At 43.2% G+C, this 27,746-nt stretch overlaps 1 pseudogene; it reads right to left on the reverse strand.

Annotated features, from left to right (window-relative positions):
• The window catches only part of LOC131253359 (uncharacterized), a 28,525-nt pseudogene extending 6,947 nt beyond the window's left edge, over window positions 1–21,578 (reverse strand).
• Between the last annotated feature and the right edge of the window lie 6,168 nt (window positions 21,579–27,746).

Consider the following 27,746-nt stretch of genomic DNA (forward strand, 5'->3'; position numbering starts at 1 on the left):
TTCGGCTGACTGAGTCCACAGTCACCTCGACCCGGTTTCTAGCTGAGTAACTCAGCTACACGTTCCAGGGTAACCAAGCTCTGATCCGACACCATGACTGTGGTCGGATTGCTCCAATGTAACTGCACCATCAAATACCCCAAATCAATCTTGGTTATTGCTGAAATGCTGCACCCTGATCATTGGAAGATCGGTCGAGTCTAATACTCATCCACATTTCAGGCAAAACCCTTCATGAAGGACCTACAGGTATCAAAACCAGACTCACCTCTGTCCAAGTTTATGTATAAACTAGTTATCTACCTAATTACATAACTGAGTTAACTCAATGATTAACCTCAGGGACAGACCACCAGAGTATGTCCCACACCTGAAGCTGAGGTACTCACTACACAACTAAGATCCCCAGCAACGAGTTTCTACATATGGTACTGATGGTAGCTGCCATAACTGAAGGATACTACCCTTGAATCAAGTTTAAACCAAGAACTCATAACTCACCTTGCAAGGAGATTCAAATCTAATAGACATTTATCGGAGGTGAGGAATGTCCCACATTGCTTCATCTCTTTTCATTGAACCCTAAGCTAGTTTGAGCCGAATGTCTAGGGACACTAAAGTGGTGATTTCATTTCTCTGTTCATTGATCAACCATGAGAATATGCGTAGAATTGTTACTATTGCTCATTTAAAGACTTGTATCATACTCCATGTTAAAATTGGATAGTTACATGTGCATTTCTATCTGTCAAGCATGAGGCAAGAGGTTCTGTTACCAATCATATTGTGAATAGTATTACATGCACATTCCTATCTGTTAAACATGAGGAAAGCGATTTTATTCACGAGTGTATTATAAATAGTAGAATTTCCCATTACACTCTACATATGCTAGATTCATTCTTGGTTGAATCTGATGTGCTCTAAAGTTTAGAACAATATGTATAGTGAACTATTTCTTCTATTTCTGCTTTCTGTGATGAACATGAGTCTATACTTCATTTCCTATTTTACAGATCCTATATTTATAAGATCTAGACTTAGTCTTGTGTTTTATATAGTATTTTAAAATTTGCTTGACTCTAGTTATAGTACCACTAGTGGTGACAAGAATCATGGTATTGCAATTCACCGAATGAGACCATGTATGATGAATGTTGGATGAGTTCCCTAACTACCTGCCATATGTCACATTCACGGGCTCCATTGGTCCTAGAAAGGGTATATGGAATTATATTGAACTTGCATTAGATTGTTTGACATCCTATTATAAAACCATGAGCTTGGCTATATTTACGAAAGTGATTTTGATAATATCATGGAGTGTGCGTGAGTACCATGGTGCATGACATCCATGCACGACATATGAGCTTTTCCGAGTGCTCAATGTAAGTCACATCTTGTATGATTTATTGAAGGTTCTATCCCTTCACTGGACTCATAGAACATGTGCACTTGTTCCACTTTGGGTGCTCTTTATTTATATGAGGTTTTTCTGGGATTTATGTACTCCTCGGGCGTACCCCATGTATTTTTCCAAGAGTCAGGATATCCTTGGGTGCACTCGCTTTCATGATCTTTTCCAGGTGGTACACCTACGGTGGGCGACCCTATTATTTTGACAGCTGGATGTGCATCCCCAGATCTGTATCTTGAGCATACATTCATACATCCATCCATTTACATTTAAATTCATATTACTCTCAATATGATTGATTTTGTGTGGTTTAAACTGTTTGGAATGATGTGATATGCATGAATCTTTGCGGGGAATTCCCACTGAGTTTTCACTCATCCAATCGTGCAGTTGCACCAAATAGATACAGGTATAATGGAGGAAGATGGTGTCAATGATGAGACACTTAGTGTTGCTGAGGAGTACAGTGAGGAGGGCCCGTACGACGATGTAGTCAAACCGTCGGAGCTCCACTAAATGCTTAGGATTTACTTCTTTTATTATTTGACAAATGTTATATTTGGTTGTCTTTGTGTTTTGTTATTAAATCCCCTGCGGTGGGATCTCAGTTTACCACTTGCTTCTATTTCACATACGTTGAACTCTTTTTGAGGGCATATATATAAAAGTTATATTTCAGTGCTAAGAGATGCGTTGGAAGGATTGTTTCATTACATGACGTAACCCTGGGGTTCTCATACTCGAGCGAGTATCCTCGGGTTATGAGAACTAGGGTGTTACATGTCTCATGTGTCTTATTCGAGTACGGTTAGCAGTTTGTTGTATGTTATGGTCTGTATTAGACCAGACACGTTGGGGAAGGCCGCCGATTAGCCACAGGGCCTTTCTGGAAGAAAGGCGATAGATCCACTGAGATGTGATCTCATCAGGGTTTTCATTGTTGCTGAAAATTATGGAGAGGGAGGGAATTCCAGGTCTTCATGGCCGCGTCAGCTGAGGATTCCTTAAAAGCATTGTCCGCCCTAAGTGGGCTATGACCCTATGATAATGCACAACGGTTGCTCCCCAGAAAATGTGACTCCCAGCAGGGTGCAGGGGTGCTCTGAAAATAGAGAGAGGAGCTACCATCCCCAGTAGGAATTGGAGGATCGATAGCTGATGGAACTACCACAGAGACCTGCTCAGCACTCCTATGGGGAGTCAGGCTCGTAGGGGAGCACTGAGAATAGAGAGATGGAGGCTCAACAGCTGCTGGAACAACATCTATGTCTTGCTCAGCACGCCTATAGGGAGACAGGCTCTAAGCCTGGAACTTGGCTGAAAGAAGGTAGGTCGAAACTAGTCCTGAAATACTGATATGGGAAGGGTTTTGATTGAGGTGAATAGTTGAGGATGCAGCAGCTGAGACTAGGTTGGTATCTGTGGATGGGAGAGGGGCCTGAAAGGGCTAAGCTACTGGCACGGGAAGGAGGTTGGGATGGGCGGCTGGGGGGCCGGGATCCGAAAGGATATATGACAAATAAGGGTGGGGTGCTATTGGGATTGTGAGGCTGAGGTAGTTGGAGCCTCTATGAAAGATTGTAATATGGAATTGTAATATGGAATTGTTCTCAGAGGCATTGGAACAAACACAAGTGAGGGGAGCAAGAGATGTACCTGTGGGCAGCAGATGGCTCTGAGGAGGTGCAATTTCCATGTCCGGAGGTTGAACTAGATGATGAAATACACGTTCCACCCATTCTCTGGTCAAAATGGTAGGAAGCCTCTGTTACACCCTGTACCTCTGGTATACGAGTGTTACCCCTTAAAACTACGTTTATGAAAATCAAGATTGATTAACTAGACAACTTGAACTTGACATGCACAGGATGGGACTTCCAGTCAAAGTTGAAGCCATCCATCGGAAGCCTGGGAACAGATTGCACCCCATGACAAGCAAGAAGGTAACTTTGATTAATCACCTTGAATTAAAATAATCATTGAGTCAATTAATAGTAAAGAAATGAAGCAACGCCCTAGTAATCGACCTCCAGGGGCTAGTAGATAGCAAACCAAGCAACTAATACGTCCCAAACCTGCATTTGGCCGTTGAAATCAAGTACCAAGTCAGTGCAGCCATTGGATTGATGGTATTGGTTGTAAAGTAACCTGAAAAGCGTGATATGGCCCACTTGGGCCTTGGCCCCGCCCCAAACTGGGCTGGGACCCCTACATGGGGATCCTAAGATAAATGAATGGACATGATTTGTCATAAACATCATGGTGGACCCCACACGGAGTGCATAGAAACCCCATGCATTCATGCACGATGTGCACTGGAACGGCGGGCTCAGTTAAACAGCCTTTTACTGAGCCAAAATTAAAAAGAGAAAATGGGTTTCTCCCGCCCATTTAGAAATTCAAATTGCCGACCTTTAACCTCCAAAGTGGTCCACCCTAGCCACTATCCGGAAGATCCAAACCGTCCATTGTGTTCATAGGGCTCGCCTCATCTTAACGGTATAGGCTTTTAGGCCCATACAAAAGGACGAGGAATTTCGGGTAGAACCGTCCATGTGCTTGCACGTGGCGGATATCCGCGAGGTGGGACCCTTCTAAGACTACATGGGTGGCCCACGATTGGCCTGATCATATCATCCCAGCCATCCATCGCCCAGGGAGAGCCACGCTCTATCTTTTCCAGAAATGGCCGAGCAAGGCCTGCCCAAAGAAAAGCAAAAAGAGACTTTCCTCTTTGGGAAGAAAGTTCTGGCACATTTCTAGCCATTCCTGGGGCCACGTGGAGATATCCCAGCTGCTCGTTCAGGATGAGATGAGAAGGAGATGAAAAATATATCATCTCACGAGAAATAATGAGAAATGGAGATTCTCATGAGATGATTTGAAACTGACGTTGGAGCCTAAAAAAGTGGACCCCACGCTAGTCAGAGGTTTGATCTAGTCCTCTCAAATGGACTAGATCATTTTGAAATATATGGTAAAGCGATTTGCCATTAGAGGGCCGATCATCTTCCCTAATAACCCATCCAAACGAGATCAAGAGATGGGCCCCATCAGATCATAAAAGTTACTTTTCTGGTGGTCCAAGGCATCAGCAATCCATCCCTAGGATTGGATTGGCCCCATGCATAGCCATTTTTCAATCAGAATCGTCGATAGGGAGGCCATTTTCCAACCGTTGGGACCTTCTCTCCCATTGCTATAAAAAAGGCCCTGTAGCCTGGGATTCGCGCCAACAAGAGTGAAAGGAGAAAGGACAGAGAGAAGGGAAAGAGAGAGAGAGAGAGAGGGAGAGACTGAGCGAGTGAGTTAGCTCGACTCGCTCAAGAGTTGGGTTGAGAACCAAAAATCCAGAATTCATCAGGTATGGGTCCCTAATCTGATTTGATCAGCCCCTCCTTTCTAAACGTCACACTAACCTAAAGTGCACCTTACAGGTTTTCATCATTGTAGCTGCTACTGAGTCAAGTTGACTCGTTGTTAACAAAGCAGACCAGGAAACCCGAAACCTTCCTCGTTTCCTTATCACCCAACAACACAATGCTGTTGGAGTTGCAGCCAGTACAAGTAAGGCTGAATCTAGGCCAACTAGTGTTAGTGTCTTGGACCAAAGACATGTCAAATAATGGCTGTGCTTTGGGCTGAAACTAGGCTAGCCAGTAAGCCCAGTGTTGGACCGAAACCGTGTCAAATAATGGTCGTGGTTGGGCCGAAAATTTGACTTTTTTTCAAGTGGTGGAAGGGTCTCTGATAGGCCATAAAAGGAGATGGTATTAGACCCTTGAATGGGCCCTGGAATAGCCTGAAAGCGGATCCTTAGCTGAGCTTGGTGGTGGGCCGAAAATGGCTTCCACATAGGCCATGAAACCAGGCCGTGTCGAGCTCTAACGGGCCAAGGAGTCAAGCTAGAACTAAGCCAATCAATGGTAGTGCTTCAGGCTGAATCTAGGACAAACAGAGGTGCTGTTTGGGGCTGAAACCAGATCCAGTTATGGCCCCATTTCGGGCCGAGATCAGGACAAATAATAGTTGATTTCAGGGCCGGGGCTGTGGTAGAAATCAGGCTCTTAACCGAGCTCTGTGATGGGCTGAAACTAAGCCAGGTGGACAGCTACCTTAGCTCGTTTCTCCTTCCAAAATACCTAGCTGTTGGAATCACATTCAGAGCTAGTCAGGACCAGTCACAGCCCTTGCTATAGCAATATAAACCAGGCTGAAACTCAGCTTTTCTAGCTGTGCGGACAGGCCCAAAGACCAGGCCTCAACGGACCAAGCAATAGCCAATTAGTTGGGCCAATCATGGGTCGCACATACGGCTGGAAACGGGCCATTGTACAGACTGGGAATCCAAATAGAGGCAGCCCTTCAGAGGGCCTGGGTCCAGGCTAAAGCCAGGTCTGGGTCCGTGCTAAAATCAAGCCCAAAATGGGCCCCGCTGTCCAAAATCTCTATGGGCTGCACCTGAGTTTCAAACTCAGTGGGCCGCACCATCTTCGGTTGGGCAAGGCGACTTAAATGTGGGTTGTACCCTGAAGACCATCTAATCACCTCCAATTATGTGGGCCGCAATTAGGGCCAAGGTCGAACCGTGTAGGACCTGAGTTATGGGCTGAAACCAGTCTACTTGCTGGGCTGGGATCAGTCCAGTCAAGGAGGCTGAAGGCAGGCTTTCTTTAGACCATAATCCTGACCCAGTCCCAGCCGTTTTTTAGAAACTAGGCGGGCCGAACCATCAGCCAGTTCGAGCCCTACTTATCGCAGGTGGGCCCCATATAGCAGTGGACTGCACTATATATTACAGTGGGCCACGCCTTACATTCAAGTGGGCGGCACCATACAATGGGTCACATTGCAGTGGGCCTCACCATATATATAAAGATGGGACGCACCATATGAAGCCGGATGGGCCTCACCATATTCATAGGTGGGCCACTGCCCTCATGGGGTTTGGCATGTAACAACTGGTGGGCCTAAATGAATATCAACCCACACAGTTTCCTGGGCTCATTCATGCGACATAACCCAGGCCCAATTGGGGCCTTAGCTTGAAGCGGACACCAAGCCCGACCTGGGCCAACTATGAGATAGAAACCTGATGGGCCCAGTCACTTTAAAATAGGCCCAAATAACCTAACCGTAGGGACTCTTGTCTAATGCAAATTGGTCTTGTTAGGAAACTACTTGCGTAACCTGGGCCCACTATCTACGCACAAGGATCGGATCAAGGGCCCTACTACGACCTTTCTGGTGATAATTTTTCTCCTGTTGGGCTTTCCACTCCCAACTGGATTAAGAGTAGTTTTTTTTTTTTTTGATAACTATGACTGATAATCTAGAAATGTAGAGACATTTAATGGTTATTTAGTATTTATGATTTACAAGTGATTTTCTTTTGATTGGATTATCCAGACTCTGCCTCAAGGAGGGTGATTAATATCCTGGAAATGGATTGTGTTGGTTTGGTATATCTGCTTAGTTAATGATCCACATGTTTAGAAATAATTAACTCATTTGATGGGATTATTTAGTGTTTAATAAAATATTTAATGGTTAGGTTTAGAAACATGCCCTAGGTTCACATTTACACTTGATCATTTCGCTTGGACATGTGTACTAAACTCATTCAAGTCATTCAACTAGTCACTCACTATATGCGCAATGTGTTAGTCCATTAAGTGCATGTTTTTGGATTATAAACTTATGATCGTGTGACTCATAGGAATACATGTATTGCTACCTAATTTCTAATTTATGATTAGGTTCCATACTATTGTTTACAAGACACACACCATTGAAATCTCTCAATGGAAATCTTTAACTAAGGAGAGTCTATATTTAGGGTGTAACTAGACTGGTTGTGATGTAAGTAGATCCCCAACCGGAAGGTTATGGTTGGTGACATTTGATCGTGGGGATTACCACACATGGGGTGGTTTCACTTACTTAGCTATGGAATGAACGTTGTAGCTTCTACAATTACCGCCGTTTACTCGTTTTTGAATCATACATGCCGTTACATTTTAATCGCCGTATTTAACAACTTCAACGTATCATTCCAAGTTAGCATACGGTGGTAGTCCCCTTGGCATTAAGAATTGATTAACTATAAGTTAGTGGGTTCTATACACACCCTAAAGACGGTAGCCTCATGAGCCGGGGAAGGTGGTATGGGACCTATGGCCGAGCTGTCAGCCTACGCTGGTTACAAGCTCCCGTAGTGACCTTGAGCTTATTTAAATTGGCTGATTGTAATTGGACTAATAATGGTATGGCTAATCATGCATGCATGGCACAGACCAACATCTATCGCTACCGTACGTGATGTATATATTTTGTCCGACTGGATGAGTTTTTCCCAGGTCGATGACTGCATGGGTGACGAGCCCAATGTCCGCACGGATGAGCATCCCCGGGGCGATGATTGCATCCACGCATCCATGCATATAATAAGGCTGCACTTACTATGTTTTGGGTTGCCGGATGTTTTATGTTATTTATTGTCTAGGGCGGTGGTGTGTAATCTTGAGGGGAGATCACACTGAGATGGCCACTCATTCATTAATGTTCAATTGTATAGAGGATACAGAGGCAGATGGACTCGCGACGGATCCAGAGGTGGCTGCAGTCGAGGAGTCTTATGATAAGGAGCCGTATCAGGAGGTGGCTGCATATTATGGCCTCAACCAGTAGACTTCATTTATGATAGTTGTTTTGAATTATTACATTTGAGGATTTGTATTTAGCCCCCATCTGAGTGGGCCAGGATATTGTTTCCTATTTTTATTATATCTATGCTATATATGGTTGTTTTCCACTACTTGCACTTTGATTTCCATTGATTACCATTATTTTTCAGTTAACTCCTGGGTTTTTTTTTTGGATACGAGTCGTGTACTCGGGTTCTGAAAACCGTGGCATTACATCCTCATAGATGGGATGGGTTGAAACTCAACTGCAGGGAGGATTGATTGTCCGTTCAATGACGCCCAGATAGGGGATTCAGAGCCATTAACCACCAACTTCCTAATACTATGGATGTCTTCCCCCGGTTGAAGAATGACTTTAACCTTCACTTTGATTAAGACCAACCCAAGAACAGAGCAGCGTGCCACTTCCACTACTTTGCCAAAAGTACAACCCAGACCGATGAAAAAGCGATTTCAACCAGGCATGTGGGGGGATCCCGAATAAGGATATCCAAATACCTTTGTTTGATGGCTCCTCTAGACTCCAGTGTTCAACGTTGGAGATGCCCATCAACGAGTGAAGTGCCTTGTCGGCGAGGAAAGCGGTGATATCAGCCCTGGTCTTGAAGTTGAGGAGGAATCGATCCACTGCAATTTTGGAGATTTTGATGTTCGAGGTCGCAAACTTGGAGTCCTGAAGGGCCTGGATCAGGCAGACGATGGGAACCTTCTGATTGATCGTGTGGCCTATCAGGGCCAACTCTAGCTGAAGAAGTTTTCGTTGAATTTCGATGCAGTCCAAGACGAGCCGCGGGAGGTTGGGAGCGCGCTTCAGAGCCTCAGAAATGTCGGTACGGAGCTTATCGATCTCGGAGAGATGGCGAACGATGTACTTGCGAAGGCCGCGGCTGTCCATGATGTCGCAGAGGCGTTGGAGATCAGAACGAGGGTCTGTTTGAGCCGGGTTTCTTTGGTCGTCGTCCTTTTCCTTTTGGGGAATCTCTGGGAGGGGTTGTTGGAGGGATTGGGGGAAATGTTTCTAGGTTTACCAAGCTCGATGGTAAGGAGTTTGCCTGTAACACCCTGAGCTTTTCAGTGCTCGGGTGTTACCATATAATCTAGTTTAGTACGAATGCAAACCTAACCTACTTAAATATTCACATACATTACAACCCCATCCATATGTTGACCCTCCAACCGTTGACGTTTGATTACGAGCCATCACATCATCAGCACAACTCGTCGTAAGGACTTTTATCACCTCGATAGATGAATCGAACCATCCAGAAAAATATTTAATAAATATATTAATTTTTATTATTTATTATAAATTCTATACAAACATAGATCAAAAGGATTATGGATGTATTTTAATAATTTAACTACCAATTAAATAATGTATGAAAATGTAATGAAATAAAGTGATGTGTACGTACTTAATGTATGTAAATTATTATGAAAATATATTATAATAAATAAACATAATGAATAATAATTTTACAACATATGATTGAATTATAAATATTAGTGTAGTATTAAATATCTTTTATAAATAGGTATACAATTTTTTTTAAATAATTTAATAAAAGTTGTATATTACTTAACAATACAATTTTAAATATAGTGTTGTACAATTTCTAATTCATACATATATATAGTATGATATTGTATACTATGAATTATACACTAGTAAATGTATGGCCAATAGCATGTAAATAGTAGTATGTTAATATTAAAAGTATACTTATAAAGGTGTAAATTGTTTTAATTAAGGTAACTATAAGTAATGCACAATAGTAATAAATTTTATATTAATTGGCTAGAAATATAGGATGGAAGCCTCACAAATGGCCCATTTAGGTCTTTTAACCATCGACGTTCAATTTTGGAGTGATTCGACCACTAAATTGACTAGAATCCACCATTAGGGTGTGAAACCTAAGAGTGTGGCCCACCTAAATCTTGGATATGCCTGATCCTTAGTCAGGGGACCCATTAGGCCCCAAGAACCTATTGGACGGAGTGTATTTCTCACAAATGTCACGGTGGACCTCACACCTGCGTCGCATGTGCACCACAGGGGTGCACTCGCTGTGCACCAATCCAAGGAACTCGGTTAAGTTGTCGCTGACCCGAACTTTCCTTTAATGGAGAGATTTTTCTCTCCCTGGTTCTTGACAGTGGACGGACAGACATCTAAACATATTTGATCACGGCCCACCATGTCGTCCCATCTCCAAGATCCGAACCATCCATTGGATTCATACGATGGGCTCGACTAAAACAACAGCTATCCCACTTGATATCACACACGGGTGTGCACACAAGAACTGACACAAACAGTCCCAAAAACATAAAGTTACCAAAAATGGAAACTGCTCTCACGCCAATAGGATGATCCGCGTGAGTCGCCCTTCCTCCATCCAGACCGTCCATTCTAAAGAAATCCTAGCCATCCTAGCTAGGTATTTAGAAAAGAAATGGGGGTTGAGAGAGAAAACAACCATTCCCTCTCAAGCTTAAACCCACCATGAAAACCTCCTTGGAGCTTCACTCCAACCATTCTCCAAACTCCTCTGAGCTCATACACACCACCTACAACAATCAATTCGAAGAAATAAACCCCCATTTGCAATATGCCATTAACGCTTGGGTCTTCTTCCTCGCCAAGCTGCACCAGTCGTTGAGCCCAACCCGATCATCAGTCACTCATCCAAGGCGTCTATTCCATAGCTCATTTGATGGTGTCTGATTGCTATTAATTCCATCACGATCAGATCAGCGTGTTGGAGGTAATGATTTAATCAAAAATGTATTAAAACTAGTCGGGTGGGTCTATCTTGAGTCTAACTCGGCTTAAGCTAAGTCGATTTCGAATCCCTGCTATTCAAAGAGCCCTCGGTAGTAATGGGAAATCTGAGAAAGAAAGAAAGGAAGAACCAGGAAGAAAAGAGAAATAGAAGAAGAAACAGAGAGAGAGAGATCAGCTTGGTGGCGCGACTGCAGCAGGTCAGCCAAGTAGAGGATCCAGTGTCATGCCCCAAACTCGGAGACCGGGCTCACAAAATTTTCGATCGTTGAATCCGGCACCGATAGACTCCGTAGTACCCCATTCTAGGCTTCCAGCACCCATTCGCCAGGTTCCGATCCTGGGATGCTACGAGGAGGATTTTCAACATCAGTTTGATTTGTAATAAGCATAACCAAAGGCATAACCCAAAAACAAGAACCAAAAACTCCATCACATTTTCACTATGATCAAAAACTTTATAAGTACAATGAGTATAAAGGGAAATACAATGATGATAGATAAAAGCTCCAAGCTGATCTGATATGTACTCCTGCCTCAGCGCTGCTGCGATCCAACGTCACCTGCACGCAACGGTTGTGCATAAGCTTATAGAAAGCTTAGAGGGTGTTGAAAGTGTGTGCGCAAGATAGTAGTACAATTATGTAATATCAGATTAATGTGGAATATACTGATGAATCCATGAATACTATTAGTTGTACCAAGGCTATGCGATGCAAGACATGAATGATGTCAGTCGTACCAAGGTCATGCGATGCGAGATGCAAATCAAGCATACGAATCTTCATCTAAGTTCACATATCAATATAGCTCAAATTTGGAATGTCACTGGGGTTTAGTACACTCCAAACTAGATTGTCGTCCCATCGCACTAATAAGGCAAGTGGAAAAGACCTCACTATCCGCCTGCCAATATCGGGCTCGGCTTATCGATAGCGGACCCATTCCTCGAGCTGGTCAAACTTAGCCTAGCTTTGCCCCCTCCTCTCGGGTGGGTAAGGCCGCACCCCCTTCCAACCGACCACGACACAGTGGAAAGTGCGGCCTTCTAGTAATTAGCACTCGGCGCTCATGCACCCACTCGGTCTAAACGTTGGAGCAACCTCCTGGTACCATAAGGGTTTAAGGACTTTCACCCAGGGATATCTATAGCACCCCATGTAGAATAAGATTTTCGGTATCCAATCCTGCCAACCACGATATGCCTGTAGAGGCTATGGCCCTGATGTCGCTAGGGTGAACAGTATACATGTCACACAATGCGAGATGCATGAATCACACAATCCAGTCATACAGCAATCATGCGTACCGCGTGCTCATGTGGGGCATCACCGCCGATCCGATAAACAAACTACCTGAAGGCATATGCTATGATCAGTCACTCCTCATATCAAGCATACATATGATGTGTATGATCATGAATCATGGAACTATTCTAAACATGTTATATATAGTGATGAACTCTATTCACAACGAAGATGGGCCTAGACGGCCTACACACTACAAGTATGGGCCTAACAATGGGCCCTAGGGAGAGTTACAATGCGGACATTTAACCATCATTGCTCTTACAATGTGGACGTCAAACCATCATTGCTCCCAAGGCATGACCGCCAAAAACATCATTATATACATCATGGTGGAATTTAACATCACAATGGGCCTCATATACATCACATTCGGCCCACACAAAGGCCTCACATACGTCTCATTGGGCCTCATATACATCAAATGGGTCGATTGAATGGGCCGAATTAATTGGGCCAAGTCAAATGGGCCAAGTCAAATGGGCCTCATGTATATCAAATCAAGCCCAACCTCATATATTTTTGGGATTCGACCTATTCACAAGTTAACATAGAGATAGATGAAATGAAAACAAATATCAACAAAATTGGAAACTACTGTTGCCCTTAAAAGTTGAACGGCGGATGTCATGGTCCACTATTTAAATGGTGGGGTCCACTTTGAACTTTAGATCTAACCCAACCTTTTGCTCATGCCATGAAAATGATATCTCAATGTGGTTGGATGGTTTGAATATAACGTATGCATCATGGTGGACCCCACCGTTCAAACAATGAATGGTGAAAAATACATACATTAATGTGGGGCCTGCAGGTTTGCTACCATCGAGAAAGGGCCGCTATATAACTATTATACGTGCAGTTGCTACACTAGAAAGGTAGAGGTGGATCCCACGTAGGGCCCACCATCATGTATATATTGTATAATATAATATATATAATATATAATATAATGTATACTATATATAATGTAATATAGTATATCCACGTCCAGGCCCTAGACGGCCTAAACAGCACCCATATCAGGTGTAGCCCCACATGGGGCCCACCGTAATGTTTATTTTCCATCCAATTTGCTGAGAGTGAGAACCCAAAAAGGGTTTCAATGGCAGCCACTCAATCCCACTGTTTCCAGTCGTGTGGGCCACCTAAGCTTCGGATTAGGCTGATTTTTCGGGTGGCCCTCTGCCCTAAGGGGGCCTACCAAATGCACAGTGTGGATCTCAAAACCACATCATGGTAGGGCAGAAGTTGACCCCTTTGGATTGAGGCTGCAGGAGGCAAATTTGGCCTCTATCCGATCAGAGTTTGTAACACGCCGAACTTTTCGATGCTCGAGAATCAAAAGTCCTCAAGTGTTATCCTAAGATTCAACATGATAAATACAGGCGTTCATTCCTTTAGATGAATAAATAAACAACACCTAATCCATGAGGACTTAGACGTAAGCTCTTTTGTAAAGATAGTTTAAAAAAGTGAATATAACCAGGTGGAGCCACTAGATTTCTCAAAACTCTTATATCTGCATCAATTACAAAATTGCCGTTAACATTAAACCCGTGATTCTAAGACCACCTGGCCACCACAATCCATTTGATCCAAAACATTACGCCATGCCTTTGTATCACAAGTTATCTGTACACGTTGGATTTCAACGCCCGGATCACTGTAAAAATAGTCCAACAAATAGATTATACATTAACCAATGATTTGGGGCCCTCCTGAGGAATGGATACACTTTAATATTTGGTCCAACCCCTTAAATTAAATGAGAAACCGTATGGACGGAGTGGATCTCCCTAAACCAGTATGATGGGCCTCACTTCACGTGGACGGTGTACCCAGCGGAAGTACGCCCGCTGTATACCGAACTACCATAAGTGGTCAACTACCGCTGACCCGAAGAATCCCAATAGGATTCAAAAATCCTTCTTCTGCCCCAACAGGGAGTTGTGATCCGTTTCAGTAGGCCATCACCTCGGTCCTAAGGTCTGATCTGAACCATTGGTTAAATTCCAAAGGGTAGTTTTACTAGGAATAGATAGAAAACCTTATAAAGAAGCAGTGAGGGTTGTTTCCACACCTTCGAGCGGAAGATAAACGGCAACAAGGGAGAGTCCGTAGGCCACCACAGAGTTGATCCAAACCATGACTTCTGGGCCTGAAATTTCTAAAGGAACCTAAGGTATGGAGTGGATTTCCCATAAATTGGGGAATGTGGGCCCCAATGGTATCATCGCAGTCGGTGATATGCGTATTGCGAATGTCCACGATTTTCGAGCGATCCAGTGCAAGAATCTCCAAAACAGAGCATCAGGGACATGATCCCGACCATCCAAATTCAAGATACACGACTCCCGACCCCGTCCAAGAAGTCGGATCGGAAGGACGGAGTGATCAGGCAGCTCAGATCCGGTCCAACACGAGTCGGTTACCAAGAATTTTTGCACCAAAATAGGGACTGCGTAAGATGTAAACCAGTGCCCTTGCGTAAGAGCTACACGCAGGAGCTTCCACGTCTATAAAACCGTCTCCGACGCACCACTGTGCCATAATACGAAGGAAAGAAAAACGGGAGAACAAGAGAGAGAGAGAGAGAGAGAGAGAGAGGAAGAAGCAGGAGGGGAAAACGATCGGCTGCTCGTCCACGACAGCAAGAAGAAACGGGATTTCCAGTCTTCCTAGCCAGGAATTGGAACAGCTGAAGGAGTCCCGAATCCAACGTGGAAGGCACAGGCAGGTGCACTTCTTCCTTCCCCTCTTCTTTCGTTTCCGATTTTCTTCTTTTTCCTCTTGTTTCCAAAACGACCAGGCGGGTGGATGGTTTACCGAGTCAAAATTGAGTCAACTCGGTGGGTTAGCGTGCCTGGTGGCACATTCAGAATCAGAATATCAACACGGGATCTTCCCTTAGTCAAGGCTATGAAAACCTAATTCGTACTTAACCATGTATTTTAGGACGAGACTTAAACTTTAAAGTGTGGTTGGATGTTTAATTGAGATTAGGCGGGCAGATAATCGAAGGCGAGGGTTTTATCCTTTAAAATTACGGTAATTTAGGTTGGTTTATTTAGTTTGCCTTCTGTTGCATTCCTATTATCTGGCCTCTTTTATGCCTTTAGTAACATGAATTATCTTGCCCTTCATGTTTATATGTTTTTTATGATTTTATCCTTTCAATTGATTTAGTTGATATCATCACTACCTATAGGCCCTTCTGGGATTGTGACATCACTTCCGTTATAAAGAATTTCTTTGAATTAATGTGAGGCCATGGATGTAAGCCTTGCCCTTGCCTCAACAAATTAATGAGTTGGCTCTGCCACTCGTCTATTTATTTGAGTTAGCTATTGACACTCTTCAATTTTATTGAGTTAACCATTATCACCCTTTTCTTATTATGTTGGCCTCGTGTCATCTATCTTTACAGCTTGGGCATGTGTCTTGCCATTCCAGAACCTCTATAATTCAGTTGATATTCTTTATTATTTGGATTTAGTTATATTTGTTAAGATTTAATTTATCTCTTTAAGTGCTAGTGATGTGTAAGATGTATCACAACTAGTGATTCAAACATTCTATCATGGACATAATGCGCTCTGGGTAGAGACCCTCTTGGGGCACATAAGTCCCTGAGCCTTCGGGTAATGGTGCACAATTCGATGTGGGTAATTCTCTACTGTAGTTCCACATCACCCCGAGATTGGATGTTCGCAAATAGTCACTTCATGAACAAATCGTGTCACATAATTCACCCAGCCTATGTGTTGTGCGCTCTGAGGAGTTCTCGTAAATCCACGGTAGCGTTGGCCATGCTGGCGAATATCCGTATAGTGAGAGTGTCAGTCAAACCGGTTATCTATAAATCGTATTCCACAATGTGAGGATCACTACGTATGATGAGCCCCACATACTTTGCTAGACATGCATCTCATGTAGGTTGTATGCGCATGCTGATACCCTCGTGTTAGTGGAGCACGGGGCGTATTAGACCCTTATTCCATATGTTACAGATCTCTTAAATTATTGTTAATCTTAAAGGATAACCTTTACTATGAGTAGGGCATTGACCCTCTCCCAACTGCATAGATGATGCAGGTGACGAACAGATGGAAGAACCAGAGGATCATCGCCCCGAGGAAGAACACGACGAATAAAATAGAGAATAGGAATTTGTTTTACGTACATTTCTGCCATTAATGGAATTCATGTTATGCTCCCATTGTGAGAGACTTTGACAATTTATTTATTTTCTTTTGGAATAAGAAAGGCAGTTAATTTCATTTTTACGGTTGGTTTTCCATCAAAAATGTAAATGAATGTGATGTTAAAGGGAGAAAGTCTCAGGGCAAGTCCTCGAGACATTCTCACTTTACAGTATTAACACCCGATTCCCACGGGAATGAGTACATACTCTGGCCATGAATATTTGGGATGTTACAACTGCCGCTTCAAGTGTAGGCGATTTTCAGAGGATTTTTTCACATAGACATTCTCTAACTTCACCCATAACTTAGTAAAATCCACCCCACCCATTGAATCCTACAGCCCATAACAAAAACAACGAGCCCAATATTGAGCATGTTTTGAGGTACAGAAACATCAAGGTGGTTTTCAATGGTAAGGACACAGTTGCTATGTTATGGCTCACCAGTAAGTCAGTTTGGCCTCATTTTTTGGCTCAACGCCTAAAATGAGGTGGGAAACATGATGGATGGAGTGGATCAAAGCCATACCTTAAGGTGGGGCCTGCATGAGTAGCCCACCATAAAGTTTACATTCAAAGTGATATTTGTGTTTTCAGTGGCTAGACGGTATGCAAACTGTCAGTTCACACTTCGTTCTAACACACGTCCAGCGTCCCTAAACGCTGGACAGTGTGGATAGAACATAGGCATCATGGTGGGTCTCACTTGGATGTGGCCCACCAGATTTGGATCAATATGATATTTGTGTTTCTCCCACTTCTAGGCCCACACATAGACGGTCAGCAAGGTGGGCTCTACAGATGGGATGGCATGGATCATACATCACAGTGGGGGCCATAATACATGAGAAAGAGGGAAAAACAAGGGGGAGAGAGAAAGAGAGAGAGAGAGAGATAGAGAGGCCCCACCATTATGGGCCCCTCTTGGATACAAGCATACATCAAGGTGGGTCCCACATATATGGACTCTTAAATTAAAAAAAAATGAAAGACAAAAATGCAAGATCACCCACCACCTTCTTCTTGCTCCCTTGACTTCCTTTGCTCCTTAGCTTTAATCCTAACGAAGGAGATGGAGTTTGGATGGTTGAGATGGGAGATGAGAGGGTGGGAAGTGGGCCATACACAAAGCTCTCTTAGAGGAGAAAGAGCTTGGACGTGTGGTGTTTTCTTGCTTGGGAAAGAGAGTTTGAGAAATGAAAATGAGAGAGAGAGGGTTGTAAAGAGAGAAAGTGAGAGATGGGTGATGGATGTGTAAGAAGCTTTTTGACTTTTGTGGTAGATGGTGTAAGAAAAGTATGGGCTTGTAAGAAACTTTTGACTTTAGGGGTTGCTTGGGGAAGGGTGAGAGGTGATGTGTACTTGACATGTACTTGACCCTTGATGGGATTGATTGATGGATTGAGGTGACATGTTGTAGAGATTCTCTTGGGTTTTACAACGTGCGGCGTTTTCCTCGAACCGAATGCGGGACCACATCTCCTGGCCTGGGTATCGCCTCGGCGCGCGAGACGCGGCATCAGAACCGCAGCGACGGCGCGGTTGCTAGGGTACAAGTCTTGGGTCGAGCCAACTCTGGTTGACGGCATGCGTCTCAGGGTCGGGCGCAAACGTCGGATAAAGGTCGAAGGTTACCGAAATTTAACTGGGAAGATCATGAAAGCCTACGAAACAGTATGGGATAGGATACGGGTCTTACAAGGACCGCAATCATCAGACATAGATACGTATGTGTTAGTCTCCATATACCTGCTGACCCATGCTCTAATGTATTCAGAGCTGGGTTAGGAATCTAGCAGACGAGGAAACAGAGAGAGAGAGAGAGAGAGAGAGAGAGAGAGAGAGAGAGATTTGCTGCTACCGTGGGTGCACTAGCTCGGCTCGGGCTGAGTCATACGTCTGGTCCAATCGCTGCTGGAGGCAGCAGAGAAAGAAAAGGAAAGCAATGAAGAAGAAGGAAAGAGGGGAGGAGAAATAGAGTGGGAAACATGAGGATAGAGAGTGTTGGGGGTGATGCAACTACACCACGTTGGCTGTGCAACTTGCGAGTTGCTAGCGAGTTCAGACTCGGTTCGGGCCTGTCCGAGTTCGACAACTCACTGGACCATGCTCTGGTACATGCAGAGCAGGTCTAAGAGTTCAGCAAGAGAAGAAAGAGGAAGGAAAGAAGAAAGTGGGAAGGAAGGAGGAGAAAAGAAAGAAAGAGAGAGTAGGTGGAGGCTTGGCTAAGACGAGTCAACTCGGTTTCAAACCGAGTCAGCGAGGTGAGTAAGCTTTCTCTCCCAAAACAAATGGGTTAATTTATTATTATCATTTATGTTCTTATAATCATTTCAATTATTAAAGGTAATTAGCCATTAGCAGGTTATTTATGATAATATTAGTTATTATAATCAAAACCACAACTGCTAGATATTAAATATTAGTGTTTATTTATTATTCCTAAATACTATCATCGATACTAGATCACACTACTTGGTGTCATCAAAATGGTCATTTTTATCATGATAACTAATATTATTTACATTGTTAATGTTAATGGTAAATTTTTGATTAACATTGCGATCAATCGTTCATCAATTAATGTTAGAACCCTAAAACCTAAACCTAGAGTTAAATCTTAAGATGAAGCCCTAAACTCTACATCTAAAACCCCAAAAATCTAGCCTAGACCTAAACTCTAGAATAAAATCTTAGACTAAGGTAATCTAAACCCTAGGTCAATACTTTAAACATAGAAGCTGTGTTAGGTTTGGATCTATGTGTAGAATTTAATGATGGTATATTTAAATATAGACTTATGAACTATCATTATTAACATATTAGCTAATATAAATTATAACACCAATGCTAATAGTATTCTTGTAATTATTAAGATCTAATTTTAACTAATACACCATGTAGAGTTCAAATCCTAGAATCTAAATTTAAGGTTAAACCCTAATATAAAAATTCAAATTTTACATTAAAACCCTAGGATAAATAGTTCAAACCATAGATAATATAAAGAACTTTAATCTAACTGCACAATTTCATAATTTGTAGTAGGGTTGACCCTAAAGGCGCGCATGTGCTTCCTAGCAACGTTAGTGAGTGATTCGATTTATAAGGTGATGATTTCTTCCCCTTAAGCTTTCCATTTTTCCATTAGCCTAAGTTATAGTTTGTATTTTAATTTATAATTGATATCTCTCTTTTATAATTACATGTGTTAGCTGGTGAAAATTGAATTATTATATTTCATGCTTAATGTTTATCCTGCATACTTATTTCATACTTGTGGATTATTTATGCATTGCTCATAGAACTTAAACTAGTATATCAGTGGGAAACCCCCACCTATAAATGTACACCCATACTTGGGATAAAACCTGACTGGTTATCAATGAAATGGACCTTTGGCTTAGTGGTTATTGAGTGGTGGTCTAAATGGATCATTGATGTGGGTCTACCATCCAGGGTTGTTATGTCTAAGTGGTCTTCAAGGATGGTATTTTATCGCATGATTTTGATACTCGCTATATGTGGCTTATTTTGATATTTGCCCTATGTGGCTTGTTTTGATATTGGCCCTACGTGGCTTTGTTTTGGTATTTTTTCTATATGGGTTCGATGCTTTATACTATGCAACCATGCAATGGTAAAACCCATATACTGTAATATGATTGGCCACTAGTCGATATGGTTCTATTAAACATCCTAAGATGGTAGTCTCATGAGCCGAGGATGGTGGTATGGGACCTATGCCTGAGTTGTCAGCCTACACTGGGCTCTGACCTCCCCGTAGTGACCTTTGAGCTTATTAAACCTGCTGGTTGTAAACAGATTAATAACGGTTGCGCTAATCATGTATTCATAGCATTCGGGTGATGACGGGTGGTAAATTCTGGATGTTGTAACATGTGCCTAATAGAATTTAGTCGGGGTATCGCTTCGTTAGCTCTCAGACCATCGACTATCGACCCACTTTTAGTGAGTTTGGCACTATGCATGTACTATGTACTTTCGCTGGTGACCGGCCACATTGCATGGGTTTTGCCCAAAAGGTAACTTGATGAGCATCTCCAGTTGATGTGCACTCATACATCCATGCATTTAATAAGACTGCATCATGTATTGTTTTGTATGCATGGTATGTTTTTATAACTATGCTTACTTAATACGGCGGTGTGTAATCTTGAGGAGAATTCACACTAAGTTGGCCACTCATCCATTAAATATATAACTGTACAGGTAGCAGAGGTGGCTTAAGTGATTTTCAGGTTCGGGCTAATGAGGAGCCGGGTTTAAGTGCCAGAGTTGCATGACTGTATCTATCTTGAGAAGCTGAGGGGTCTTGCGACTCAAATTTACTCGCATTCTACTATTTCTCATGTATTGGATCATGTAATTCTTATATTTGTTAATTTTCGAGACATTGGTTTGTATAAGTCATTATGGGCAGCTTCTTGTATATTTGAATGATAATGAAATTTTCCTTTATGTCAATTTGTCCATACTAAGCTCATCTGCTTAATCTAATAATGAAAAAAATGTACACTCGAATTTGACCATCCTTTAAGGTTAACACTCAGATTTTTGGGACACGAGTCATATGCTCGGGTCCTAAAAAGTCGGGGTGTTACACTGCCATCCATCCTCCGGCCATTGAGAGCCCAAATCGTAGCATAAGCATTTGCTGAGGATTGGAATCGGATGAAACCATAACTACGGTGGCGGTGAAGCTTCTCATTCCACGGCGTGAAGGTGTCGGCTACCTTCCCATACTTACTGAAAACCCTGTATAGATCTTCCTATGAGCTGTCAAAAGAGATGTTTCCAACGAAAATGTTGTAGCCTTCATTCCTGCTCATCATCCTCTGAAATCTGTCACATTGTTCACCAGAACCAGATTTAGGTGATTTTGACATTTAGCAACGATGAAAGGTGATTTCTTTGGAAGCAAGTCCTCCAACACTGTTTTAAGGCCTGGGTACTCGTTAGCGATACTTTGTCAGATCTTGCGTTGAACAGATGCCTTCACTTGATTTTGTGTAGAAACATCTTCAGAGGAAAACTTCTTGAACATGTTATAGAAATTGAGGGAAGAGCTGCTTGCAGACTGTAACCTCGGTGAAGCCCTTTCTAGAACAAGAAGGAAAGGGAAGTGTGCAGTGTCTCCAATAATTAGACTATTAATTGCATCACTATATATAATTGCTTTAATACTGTTGATACAGAAATCTGGTTAGCCCTTCCCTGGACCAGCAAACCTGCACAAAGACAAATAAAGAGGACCCTGGTTAGGCAGGGGACCCTCCGATGCCTAGGTCAGGACATGAATCTAGGTCTAGTTGAATATTGGGGTTTAGCTGGGACAGCGGAGCCCATCTGATGCATGTGTTGAATCCAGACCGTCCAAGGTCTAGACAGTGTTGTGAAGGCCTTTCCGTGATGTATTTGTAGCATACCGTCCATCAGGTGGGACGTGTGGACCCCACCTTGTTGTTCGTCTCGTATCCAGGACTCCAGGGCCTAGACACTAGAGATGGTGTATATATATATATATATATATATATATATATATATATATATATATATATATATATATATATATATATATATGTATATATTTTTAAAAAACCTAAAATCCCTTTACCTCTTTTCAAAATACACCCTGCCGCCCCTCTCCCTGCTCCCTCTCTCCCTGGCCCCTGCTTGTCCCAGACCTACGCCCGACCCTCTCTCCCTGCTTGTCCTAGAGGGGCGGCAGGGGAGATTTCCGTACAGTAAAGAACCTTCATTGTTGTTTCCTACATCTGCCAAGAGATTTCCATACACTGAAGAAGGGACTATGGATCCTCATCCAATCTCGCATTGGAAATCGAATTCAACTTCCGAACAGGTTTGAATCTCATGTCTTTTGTTCCATTTGAATTCCTTCTAAGATTTTCCAATTTGTTACAGAGGCCCCTGATATTTGTCACATATGATATGATGAAACATACAATTTTCAACTGGTGGGTCCCACCTTTTGGCAGTTCAAGTCATCCATCGGGAGGGCTTTTCTGATGGATGGGAAGAAGCCCATCGATGGTGAAATCTTTTATATGATGGAGGGGAGATACCCCTAAAGGCCAAAACTCACCCCCATCTAAAGATCCTTACCATCCAATTGGGTCCTCATTAAATGGACCACTGGCTGTAGTTGTCCATTACCAATAGATGGTTAGGATCATTAAAAGGGAGAGATTAGGGCATGGCCCATCCCTTGGCCTGATGGAGTTTGCTTAACCTATGGCTTATGTTACCAAGGCCCCACCTTGTATCATTGTTGTTTTGGACACACACACGCACACACACACACACTCTCTCTTTTTTTCTTTTTTTTAAATAATGATCAACTTCATGCAGGAAGATACTCCATCTACTTTGTCACAACCAAGTTCTATGCCCATTACTCCTCCTAAAGCTTGGGGTGGGGACGGATTGTCTGACAAACTATCTCATCTTCACCCGACAGTTCCCAAGCAATCACACTTTATGATCAGTGGCTTGTTATAACATCTGCTGCTTCTAGTTCTGTATTCACAGGCTTGAAAGATTCATCTACATCCACAAGCCATACAATCATACCAGTATCAGCTCTCTAACACATACAATCATAAGTTCTACAAGCTGCATGGCAAAGACATCTCCAACCACGAGACTCTTTCTGGGTTACCATTTAGTTCTATTTCTCACCCTTTGGGACCAAAACTCAGCTCGAACTCGGTTCGAAAGCCCGAGCTCGAACTCAACTCGAAAGCTCGAAAGCTTAAAACTGGCTCGAACTTAGCTCGAACTGGTCCAATTGCTGACTGAGCCGAGCCGAGCTGGAGATGCTGGCTCGGTCACCAAGTCGAGCCAAGTTCGAGCTTGGTGTGCCTGGTGACTGAGCCGTGCCGAGCTAAGGCCAGCTCGACTCGGTTCGGCTTGATGTACACCCTAGGTTTAGGGCTAAAGATTGTGCGTACTTTTCACCATTAGAGGTACCTCTATTTATAGTTTAGGAGAGGCAGTAACGTAAAGGAGATTTACCTACTTAGTAGGTGCATATTGGAGAGAGATTTGGATCTTGGGCTGGTAGGAGGATGTTCCGAGATCCTCGGCGAGGATCTCGGGATTCTGAGCGTGTCGTGAATATCCTCCGAGATCTTCAAAAAATATTTTGGAGAAGATCTTTAGAGAAGACTTCAGGCGGATCTTTCTCAGATGAAGCTTGATTTCCGGAACCATTGAACCATCGGGGACATGTGGTGGGAGGCCGAGGTGGTTTTGACCAACCTATGCATGTTGACTTGGGTCATGCCGAGCTACCTTCTTAGTCAAGTAGGAAGACGGGCTCCTTAAGAACTTCGGAGATCTTGGAGTTGGCGGAGGTGGTGCTCTTGCGGGCACGTCGCTTTGTCATAGACTGGGAGTAGGGAGCGAGCCCTCATAGGATCCAAGCTTCATATTGGTCTTTCGCAAGGCCAAGGTTACAAGGTTCTGATTTGACCTCTCACTATGGGTTAGTCCATTTTTGGGTAATGCTTGCCGACTTCTGCTTTCGTCTCCCAAGTGGACTCTTCTTCATTATGATGGGTCCATAATACCTTGACCAATGTGATGACTTTGTTGCGTAGGACCTGCTCCTTCCTATCAAGTATTCGAGTGAGTCAAAGAATGTATGTGGCATCTTCCTTGAGTTCTACATGCTCCCACTTGATGATATGCGAAGGATCAGGGACGTACTTCTTCAACATTGATACATGAAAGACGTTATGTACTCCGGTGAGGGGCGTAGGTAGGACCAATCGATAGGCAACCGCACCAACTTGGTCCAAAATCTAGAATGACCCGATGAACCGTGGCGCGAGCTTTCCCTTCTTACCGAAGTGTAAAATGCCTTTCATTGGGAAGATCTTGAGAAATACGTGGTCTCCAGCTTCAAATTACAAGTCCCTCCACCTTGTGTCGGTATAGCTTTTTTGCCTACTTTGAGCCATCAAGAGGTGGCACCGGATAGTCCCAATCTTTTCGGTCATGATCCGCATCAAGTCTGGTCCCAGCAAACTCTTCTCGCCGATTTTCTCCCAACAATGTGGGGCTCGGCACGGACGCCCATACAAAGCCTCGTATGGCGCCATACCGATGCTAGCCTGGAAGCTATTGTTGTAGGTGAATTCGACATATGGGAGACAATCATCCCAACTCTCTTGAAAGTCCAGTACACAAGCCCACAACATATCCTCCAGTGTCTGATTCACCTGCTCGGTTTGCTCATCTGTCTACGTGTGGAAGGCGGTGCTAAATTTCAGTTTCACCCCCATGGCCCCTTAGATGTGGGTCCAGAAGATCGACGTGAATCGAGTATCCCGGTCCGACACAATCTCCAACGGGATGCCATGGAGTTAAACTATTTCCTTGATGTATATCTTCGTCAAATCGTCAGCAGAGTTCGAAGTCTTGATAGGCAGGAAATGGGCCGATTTGGTGAGCCTGTCCACATTCACCCATATTGAGTCATGCCCCTTCCTAGTCTTAAGCAAGCCGGCAATGAAGTCCATGGATATGAAGTCTCACTTCCACTTGGCAATGGGCATGGGCTATAATAGGCCTGGGGGTCGGCGGTGCTTGGCCTTGACTTGTTGACACGTGAGGCATCGAGACACATACTCTACTATTTCCTTCTTCATGTTGTCCCACCAATAATTTTGCTTCAGATCCTGATACATTTTGGTACTACCAGGATGCATCGCTAACTTGAAATTATGAGCGGCATTTAGGACTTCTTCTCGTAGTTTAGGTTTAACTTGTAACGCCCTGAAATTCGGGGGTCGAGCATAACTCAGCTCCCGAGTTCCAAAACATCACTTATGCAACATATTTAATGATTGATGTATGTTGACTGTATTAGTGCATAAAACATGGAATAGATTAAGCCCAAACACAGATATGATTTAGGGATAAGTGAATAAAGCAAGCGGAAGACTTATAGAAAAATATGTGTACAAGTGTAAATCCCTGAAGTACATATACAAACCAGGTCATATGAAAGTGTTACTTATCAAAATTAGAAGTATCAAGTTACATCATTTAAATTCCCAAAAATAATCCCAGAAATCCCGCGCATCAGAATAAGGCTCGCTAGAACCCGTCTGAAAACTGCATATAAGAGAAAGCAGCCTCATCATCATCCATCTCCCGCTCTGCCTCAGAAGTCGCATCAACATCTGCAACATCAGAATCTAAGACAGAGTCTGGTGGGTGTTTAACATCGCCCCAGAACGTGGGAGTGAGTGATCAACTCAGTGGAAGAATAAGGCACTGGTTAACATGTTATCAGTTCAATCAAGCAGTAATGATAAAGCAGAAAATTAAATAAATCTTAAGTACTCTTATTAATGCAAGGATGTATGCAAAATGATGCATGCCCTCACGCGTACACCCTCAGCGTCTTCATCTTACATTACGCATGACACCACCTCAAAGTGCACAACATCTACAAAGCACATGCAAATGCGGTGCATGGATATGATTACCAAGTTGTTATTAGTCCTTTTCATACAGCAGGATTGGGAAGCTAAAGTACCTTCCTCATGTCACCATCCAAACAGTGATCCATTTTAGGGTCGTTAATCCTAGTCGTCTCATACGATCATATATTTGAGGTCGTAGCAAAGGGCTCGTCACCAATCAATGCACGCCTTTCATACCTTCGCTACTACACCAAGGCTCGTCACCTCAATGCGGTATCCAGGCATGCTCGAGGTCACTACAAAGGGCTCGTCACCAATCAATGTAGGCCGACAGCACGAATATAGTGTCCCATACCACCATAATTGGCTCACGAGTTTGGATTACTCACTGGTCATTACGGGGAGGCTCGTCACCCCAGCGTAGGCCGACAGCTCGACCACGATGTCTCATACCACCATGTCTGGCTCATGAGTCTTAGCGAATCGAGGTACCATAGTTAACGGGATTGCACTGGTAAGTTTGGTACCCTAGATTCAAGCAATAGCGTCCATATATGGTGAACATACATCGGACAATCGGGTTACTTGACGAACTCGACTAGCATGAGTGCACATTGAGTTGAACGACATAGAGTGCGCAAACACTCCGCATGGCCAAACCACTGCCGACAACTCTAATACGACTCGGGTTCGTCTAGTCATGTCCTTTGTAGCGAAAGCGATCTCAGCCACAACCTTAAGGCAGATTACCGAATCGTCATACACACATCTAACATACATACATGACAAATAATCATGGCAAACACAAGTGCATATTTTATACGTATACGGTACTTTATAAATACACATAGAATACACAAATCTCAATATCACGCATGCATATCAGGAAAGCGACGTAAACACAACATTTGGCATGTGAAATCTCATCCATAACAAGAATAAATCATTGACTGGCATTGCAAGCCTTGAAAACCATAACCTATATACTTAAAGTCCGCACCTTAAGCCAGAAAAGAACACCGAACTGATTTAGACGAGATGTCTTCGTCAACGGCGATAGAATACCCTAAAGCAAGAATAGAAATGAGATACAACAACACCAAGACTAATCTAAGCTCTAACATAGATTAGGGTTAGGTTAACTTACCCCAAGATGAACTCAGAATTGTCAGAATAACAATTCAAAGTGAAGGTTCAAAGATGAAGAAGAACAAGAAAGAATCCAAGATGATTCACCAACTTATCTCTCACTATCTCTCTCTTTTCCACTCTCTTTCCAAGCTAGGGTTAGAGAAAATTCGTATGGAAAAGAGAGCTAGGGTTTAAGGACTATAAATAGGCCTAATATTGAAGGAAATAACCCCAGGGCCAAGGTATACTTAGGGTATAACCAAAACCCGACTCTCGCAATCCAACGAAGCACTTCTGGTGGGCCTATAACCATGAAAGGTCGGACTTAAGCTCACTAACCATGGATCTAGGTCAGGCTGAGTTTTCGTACCGACTGGCTCTTCAGATCAGCCGTGGCGGACCACACTCAATTCAACGGTCACGGAATCTCGATCAAGTCCACAAGCACAAGGATATGCCTGGGCCACCTTCCCTGATCAGAGGGTAAAATTGGGTCAGAATCCAACGGTCAAATTGCTTAAAATCGTCGCGCAAGCGACACGACTCAGATTTCATAAAAGCTTATTAAATATCCAACCGTTCTCACACTCTTCACTCCGAACTCAATCAAATCGACTAACATCACATGGACTTGATTTTCGAGGTGATCGTCAAGCCCAATATAGTGACCGCAACCTACCTAAGATCATCGCTATCGGACTTTCGAC

This window comes from Magnolia sinica, chromosome 8 (genome assembly GCF_029962835.1).
Source record: "Magnolia sinica isolate HGM2019 chromosome 8, MsV1, whole genome shotgun sequence".
Lineage (NCBI taxonomy): Eukaryota > Viridiplantae > Streptophyta > Magnoliopsida > Magnoliales > Magnoliaceae > Magnolia > Magnolia sinica.